The following is a 7,415-nucleotide window of genomic DNA, read 5'->3' on the forward strand; positions in this document are numbered from 1 at the left end:
CTCATGTCCTGGATTCTTTGTTGACCTTGAGGGGCCAGGGCCAAAATATTGGCTGTCCTCTTAGCCCAGTTAACTTTCTAGTTTTGCTCTTCAAACTTTAGTTGTTGAACACCCAGAAGAGAAGATCAGTGACATTAGTAGTGCAGTAGGAGCAGTGAGATTAACTATTATAATTTTACCTGGATAGCAAGCATTTTGGAATCTAAAATATAATTAGAGGATTATTTTAATCAATCATGGTTGTTTTAGTAGTTGATTTCCTGTAGAATATTAATAGAAAAAACTTTGAATCAGGAGCCACACATAATCATAATAATACTTTAGCATGACAATCATGATGACATTATCTTTTTAACAAACTTCAATATGTATCTTAGTATAAGATAGCCATTGTTAAATGCACTCAATACCCTTCAAAAACACATAAAAAACAGGAAACTCTTAAGTTATTACCTTTTGATAGGATGCCATCTAAGGAAAATGTATGGGCCTATAATGTATCTGTTATCGTGAGTAGCTGGAGCAGAAGAGAAGGGCAAATACCTGGATCAAAAGGTGATTACTGGGCTGGGGATTTAGCTAAGTTGTTCCAACACCTGCCTCGAAAGTGCAAGGTCCCGAGTTCGATCCTCAGTACCAAAAAAAAAAAAAGCTTATTACTGTAAACAATATATTAGAAAGCCTGTACAGTCAGAGAGCATGAATACATTTTGAGCACCAGAAAAGTAGCAACAGTAATTATTACAATTAAATGAAACCTTATGTCCTGTAATGTAGCTTGGTACCAAAAGGATCTTTTAATAACACCTTGTTTTTCCCACCAAAAATTTTGCTTTAAAAATATTACAATAACATATATAAGCAATGTTAATTGGGAGTGTGTCTTCCCATAAGGCTATGAAAAATATTGGGGCCCCCATTAGTGAACAAAGACCAGAAATAACTGTTTTCTGAGCAGCTGCTTCTTTATACAAGGAGAGTCCCAACCTCCAGCCATCTCCCCAAACCTAAAAATTTTTATTTAATTATCTTGACAATTTCTTTTATATAACCTGTAAAAACCAGATTGTAACAATTAACAATTTATTTGTAACCACTAACAACAACAAAAAAGATATACATACATATATATATATATATATATATATATATATATATACTTTTTGAGTTAGAGAATGTAGACAGCAATATGCATTACAATCAAAATTAATCTTTGATATCAATTTGATCAGCTAGCAACCTGGGAAAAAAGGAAGGCATGCTTTTAATAACATCTATCAAAAATACAATTGGACCAACACAAGCAACTGGACACAGACAAACATATAAGACAATTTATGGAGCCTGCACCAACCAGGCACATCCGCAGATGCCAGAGAGGGGTCCCCCATCGTAGGGAACCCACCCCATCCAGCCAGTGCCCCCCGCAGTGATCCACTTAGCCGGACCCCACCCCCACCCCCCTGCTCCTCTGGCCTCTTGACTGTACTGCCACCTGGTTCCACACTACAAAGGCACAGGGGACACTGGACCACCAGACCACCATACTGGGTAAGTTGGAGGGATCATCACCTCCCATCAGAACCGGGACTATCTTCAGGGGAAGGGCAGCTGGAACCTGCAGTACAACCCTGCAGAGTTCAACCCTACAGGAGGACAGGGAGCTCAACTTGGGACTTGCAGCCAGAAATCTGCCTGAATCTCACAGGTCTGCAACTGGCTTGCTGAGACTCACTGACTTATATCTGCACACTGATGCCCACATTGTCTATTGTGACAGCAGAGACATACCCTAAAGGAGCCCCTTTGTTTTCATTTTTATTTTTGATTTCCAAAATTAGTATTATTGGTTTGGTTTTTTTCTCCTCTTATCTTTAATTTTTTTCCCTACTCTTTGCAAATTTTTTTCTCTCCTTTTTTTCTTCTTTCTTTTCTCTTTCCTTTCTCTCTCTCTCTCTCTCTCTCACACACACACACACACACACACACACTCACTCTCGTTGTCCCACACTGTTCCTCTCACTTTCTGTTCCTGTTCTGGCCTGCATTCAGTTTCTTTTTTATTTTTCTAGTATTCTCTTTTTCCTTCTCTCGCCTGTGTCCTCTGGCCTCACTGCTAACCTTCCTCTATCCTTCTACTTATCTATTCCTCCCTCCCCAACTCCTTCTAACTCCCCATCCTGAAGAGTAAAGTTGTTATATTGAAGAGTTTATTCACTATAAACATATGTTGAGTTGTTCCTCAATTTTGATTTAATTCGCACAGTTAAAGGTGATAGATTAATATCTACCACAAAATGTCATTTTCTAAGAGGTATTTGATGCTATGGTGTTGCTGATTGTATCACTTGGGCTAAGGTGTTGTTATTGATCTAGTCAGTGGTCCTTCCTGGTATAATGAAAATGAGATAGCCTAATAGTCATTAGAGACTCAAAACTTAAAGACCAGCTATATCTGGAAGACACCTCTGAGAACCAATCATTCCATAAGGGTTCTAATTAAAAGCAACAAAGATACTTACAATACGCAATTTTGAAGTATCAACCCAGGAGTAAAACCAAGGACAGTACCAAAAATAAAAATGAGAAGACATTTAAGCAAGGCCTAAACTCAGACTTCCACCCCACCAAGGCTAAGCCCTGGGGGAAACGAGTTGGAGAAGTCTGATAATCAACCACCTGGACACCCTGAACTGATAGCACAGGAAGCAACAAAACAGATGAATGAGGCTTTAGAAAAATTCAAAGCAGAAATAATCTCCCAGATATCTACAGAGATGGTGAGCAGAGTGAAAGACATGATTAGAGGCTCTAGAACAGAAACTGATAAAAAAAAATAGATGAGCTCAGAAACATGCTGGAAGCCATGAATACCCAACATAAGAAAGAAATGGAAACCATGACTGCCCAACATAAGAAAGAAATGGAATCCATGAAACATATTCAAACAGATATTCAGGAGATTAAAAACTCCACTAAAATTATCCACAGCAAATTAAGGGAATTTGAAGATAGAATATCAGATACAGAAGACAGTATCACAGTGAAGGACTATGAAAACAGAAATTTCTTAAAAATAGTAAGGGACCACGAGAAATCAATCCAGCAGCTGCTAGACCATGCAAAGAAGAATAACATAACACTGATAGGAGTCCATGAAAAAACAGGAGAAAGTACAAATGACATTAAAAAACTGTTCACAGAGGTAATAGTGGAAAACTTCCCAGACATAGGTAGAGAATTGGACATACAGATAAGTGAGACATACAGAACACCAACTAGCCATGATCAAAAAAAATCTACATCTAGACATATAATAGTCAAGATCCCAGAAACCCAACAGAAGAACAAAATCCTACAAGCAGAGAAAAAAAACAAATCACCTACAAAGGAAAGCCCATCAGAATCACAGCAGACTTCCAACACAAACCCTCAACTCTAGGAGAGCTTGGAGTGAAGTATTTCAAGCCCTAAAGGAAGATAACTTCCAACCTAGACTGTTGTATCCTGCAAAATTATCTTTCACAATTGATGGGGAAATTAGATACTTCCATGACAAAGAACACCTGAGAAATTTCATGAACACCAAACCAGCACTACAAGCAATTCTAAACAATATCCTAGAAAAAAACAATGAAAGTCACAACTCCATGAGGCCCAACAGAGGGAAACCACCAGGAAAGGTAAGAAACTAAAGGGAAAGGGGGGAAAATAAATAAAAGAGCCAACAAAAGTAAAACATCATGACAAGGATGAATCAATATGTATCAATTATAATCATCAGTGTTAATGGCCTCAATTCACCAATCAAAAGAAATAGACTGGCAGAATGGATTAAGAAGCAAAATCCAACAATATTCTGTATACAAGAAACACACCTTGAACTCAAAAAGAAATTCACAGACTGAAAGTAAAAGGATGGAAAACAGTTCTCCACAAGACAGGAACCCAGAAAAAAGCAGGGGTAGCAATCTTATTTGCAGACAAAGTAGATTTCAAACCAAAACTAATTAAGAGAGACAAAGATGGTCACTACATCCTTGTGAAGGGAATAATCCAAGAGGAAGAGATGACAATCATGCATATATATGCACCAAATATGAATGCCCTCAACTATACAAAACAAATATTAATGGGCATGAAAAACCACATAAGCACTAACACAATTGTAGTGGGGGACCTCAATACCCCACTATCACAAATAGACAGATCATCTAGACAAAAAATTAACAAGGAAATTCTAGAACTGAACCAAGTTACTGAACAAATGGACTTAATAGATGTTTACAGAGTGTTCCACCCCACAAAATCAGAATACACATTCGTTTCGGCTGCACACAGGTCATTCTCCAGAACAGACCACATGGTAGCTCACAGAACATGTCTAAGTAAATGTAAAAGAATTGAAGTTACCGCCTGTATATTATCAGACAATAGTGCAATAAAATTGGAGATCAATAACATAAGAAACCACAAAACCCCCACAAACACATGAAAACTGAATAAGACCCTCTTGAACAATCAATGGGTCACAGAAGAAATTAAAGAAGAAATTAAACAGTTTCTACAGGTAAATGGTAATGCTAGTACAACATACAGGAATCTATGGGACACAATGAAAGCAGTTCTACATGGGAAATTCATAGCAGTGAATGCTGATATTAGGAAAACAGAGAGAACTCAGATAAATAACCTAATGCAAGACCTCAAGCTCCTAGAAAAAGAGCATACCAAATCCAAAGCTCATACAAGAGAGGAAATTATAAAGATCAGAGCAGAAATCAATGCAATGGAGACTAAGAGAATGATACAAAAAATCAATGAATCAAAGAGTTGGTTTTTTGAAAGAATAAATAAAATTGATAAACCTTTAGCCAATCTTATCAAAAAAAGGAAAGAAAAGGTACAAATCCATGCAATTAAGAATGAAAAAGGTGAAGTCACAACAGATCCAACAGAAATCCAGAGGATCATCAATACCTACTTCAAGAACCTGTACTCTAATAAAATGGAAAACACAGAAGAAATGGATAGATTCCTAGATACATACAAATTGCCAAAGTTAAATGAAGATATAGAAATTCTAAACACCCCAGTTACAATGAGTGAAATTGAAAATATAATAAAAAACTTACCAACAAAGAAAAGCCCAGGTCTGGATGGCATCATTGCTGCATTCTACAAGACATTTAAAGAAGAACTAATGCCATTACTCTTTAAACTCATCAAGGCAATTGAAAGGGAAGCAAAGCTTCCAAATTCATTCCTGGAAGCAAGTGTTACTTTGTTTCCAAAACGATGGAAAGACCCAACCCAAAAAGAGAACTACAGAGCAATCTCCCTAATGAACATAGATGCAAAAATCCTCAACAAGATACTGGCAAACAGAATACAGAGGGTCATCAAGAAGATCATACACTCTGACCAAGTCAGATTTATCCCAGGGATGCAAGGATGGTTCAACATTCGTAAATCAATAAATGGAATACACCATATTAACAGAGTCAAAGGCAAAAACCATATGATCATCTCAATAGATGCAGAAAAGGCATTCGACAAAATCCAACACCAATTCATGATTAAAAACCCTACAGAAAATTGGAATAGAAGGTCTTTATCTCAACCTGATTAAGGCTATCTGTGAAAAACCAAAAGTCAACATCCTTCCAAATGGTCAAAAACTGAAAACTTTCACGCTAAAATCAGGCACAAGACAAGGATGCCCACTATCACCACTCCTGTTCAATAGAGTTCTGGAAACATTAGCCACAGCAATTAGAAAAGAGAAAGAAATAAAAGGAATAAAGATAGGAAAGGAAGAAGTTAAACTGGCATTATTTGCTGACAATATGATACTTTACATAGAAGACCCAAAAAACTCCACCAAAAGACTTCTAGGCTTAATTGACAGATTCAGTAGAGTAGCTGAATACAAGGTCACCACTCAAAAAACAATGGCCTTCTTGTACACAAATAACAGACTCACACAGAGAGAAATTAGGGAAACAATTCTTTTTACAACAGCATCCCCAGAAATGAAATATCTAGGAATCAATCTAACAAAGGAAGCAAAAGACCTCTACACTGAAAACTACAGCACTCTGAAAAAAGAGATCGAAGAGGATACATGAAAATGGAAAGCCATCCCTTGCTCCTGGGTAGGAAGAACCAATATAGTGAAAATGGCCATACTTCCAAAACTACTATATAGATTTAATGCAATGCCAATTGTAATTTCAACAATATACTTCACAGAGCTAGAGAAAACAATCCAAAAATTCATTTGGAACCAGGAGAGACCTAGAATAGCAAAAACAATTCTAAGCAACAGAGACATGGCTGGGGGTATCACAATACCCAACTTGAAACTATACTATGAAACTACTGTGATAAAAACAACATGGTACTGGCAAAAGAACAGACCTGAGGATCAGTAGAATAGATTAGAAGATGCACAAACAACTCCAGACATACTCAGCCACCTCATCTTTGACAAAGGAGCCAACCACCATCACTGGAGGAAAGATAGCCTGTTTAATAAATGGTGTTGGAAAAACTGGATTTCAACCTGCCAAAGATTAAAGCTAGACCCATATCTATCACCATACACTAAACTAAGATTGAAGTGGATTAAAGATCTAAATATTAAAATAGAAACACTAAACTTGCTGGAAGATAAGTTAGTTAGAACTCTTGAAGACATAGGCATAGGAAAAGACTTAATGAACAAAACCTCAATAGCACAGGAACTAGCAGAAAGAATCAACAACTGGGATCTCATCTTATTAAAAAGCTTCTGCACTACAAAAGAAATCACCAACAGAGCTAACAGACAACCTACAATGTGGGAAAAAAATTTTAGCAGCTGTACCTCAGACAAAGGACTACTATCTAGAATACATAAAAAACTGAAAAAAATCAGACCTCCCAAATTCAAAGACCCAATTCAAAAATGGGCATCTGAAATGAACAGACATTTCTCAGACAAAGAAGTAAAAACAGCAAATAAATATATGAAAAAATGTTCAACATCACGTCATTGGAGAGATGCAGATGAAAACAACACTGAGATTCTACCTCACCCCAGAAAGAATGGCTGCTATCAAGAAATCAACCAATAACAAATGCTGGTGTGGAGAGAAAGGAACCCTTCTCCATTGTTGGTGGAGTGCAGACTGGTGCAACCACTGTGGAAGTCAGTATGGAGATACCTCAAAGAAGTAGGGCTGGACGTCCCATTTGACCCAGATATTCCCCTGCTGGGTATCTGCCCCCAAAGAATTAAAAGAATCATACCACAGTGATATATGTGCACCCATGTTTATAGTGGCACAGTTTGTAATAGCTAACACTTGGAAACAGCCCAACTGCCCATCAACTGGAAACTAGATAAAAAAGATGTGGGGTTTTTTTAA

This window comes from Heterocephalus glaber, unplaced genomic scaffold, assembly GCF_053883595.1.
Source record: "Heterocephalus glaber isolate CG9 unplaced genomic scaffold, H.glaber_assembly_v1.0 deba00001497, whole genome shotgun sequence".
In the NCBI taxonomy this organism is placed as follows: Eukaryota; Metazoa; Chordata; class Mammalia; order Rodentia; family Bathyergidae; genus Heterocephalus; species Heterocephalus glaber.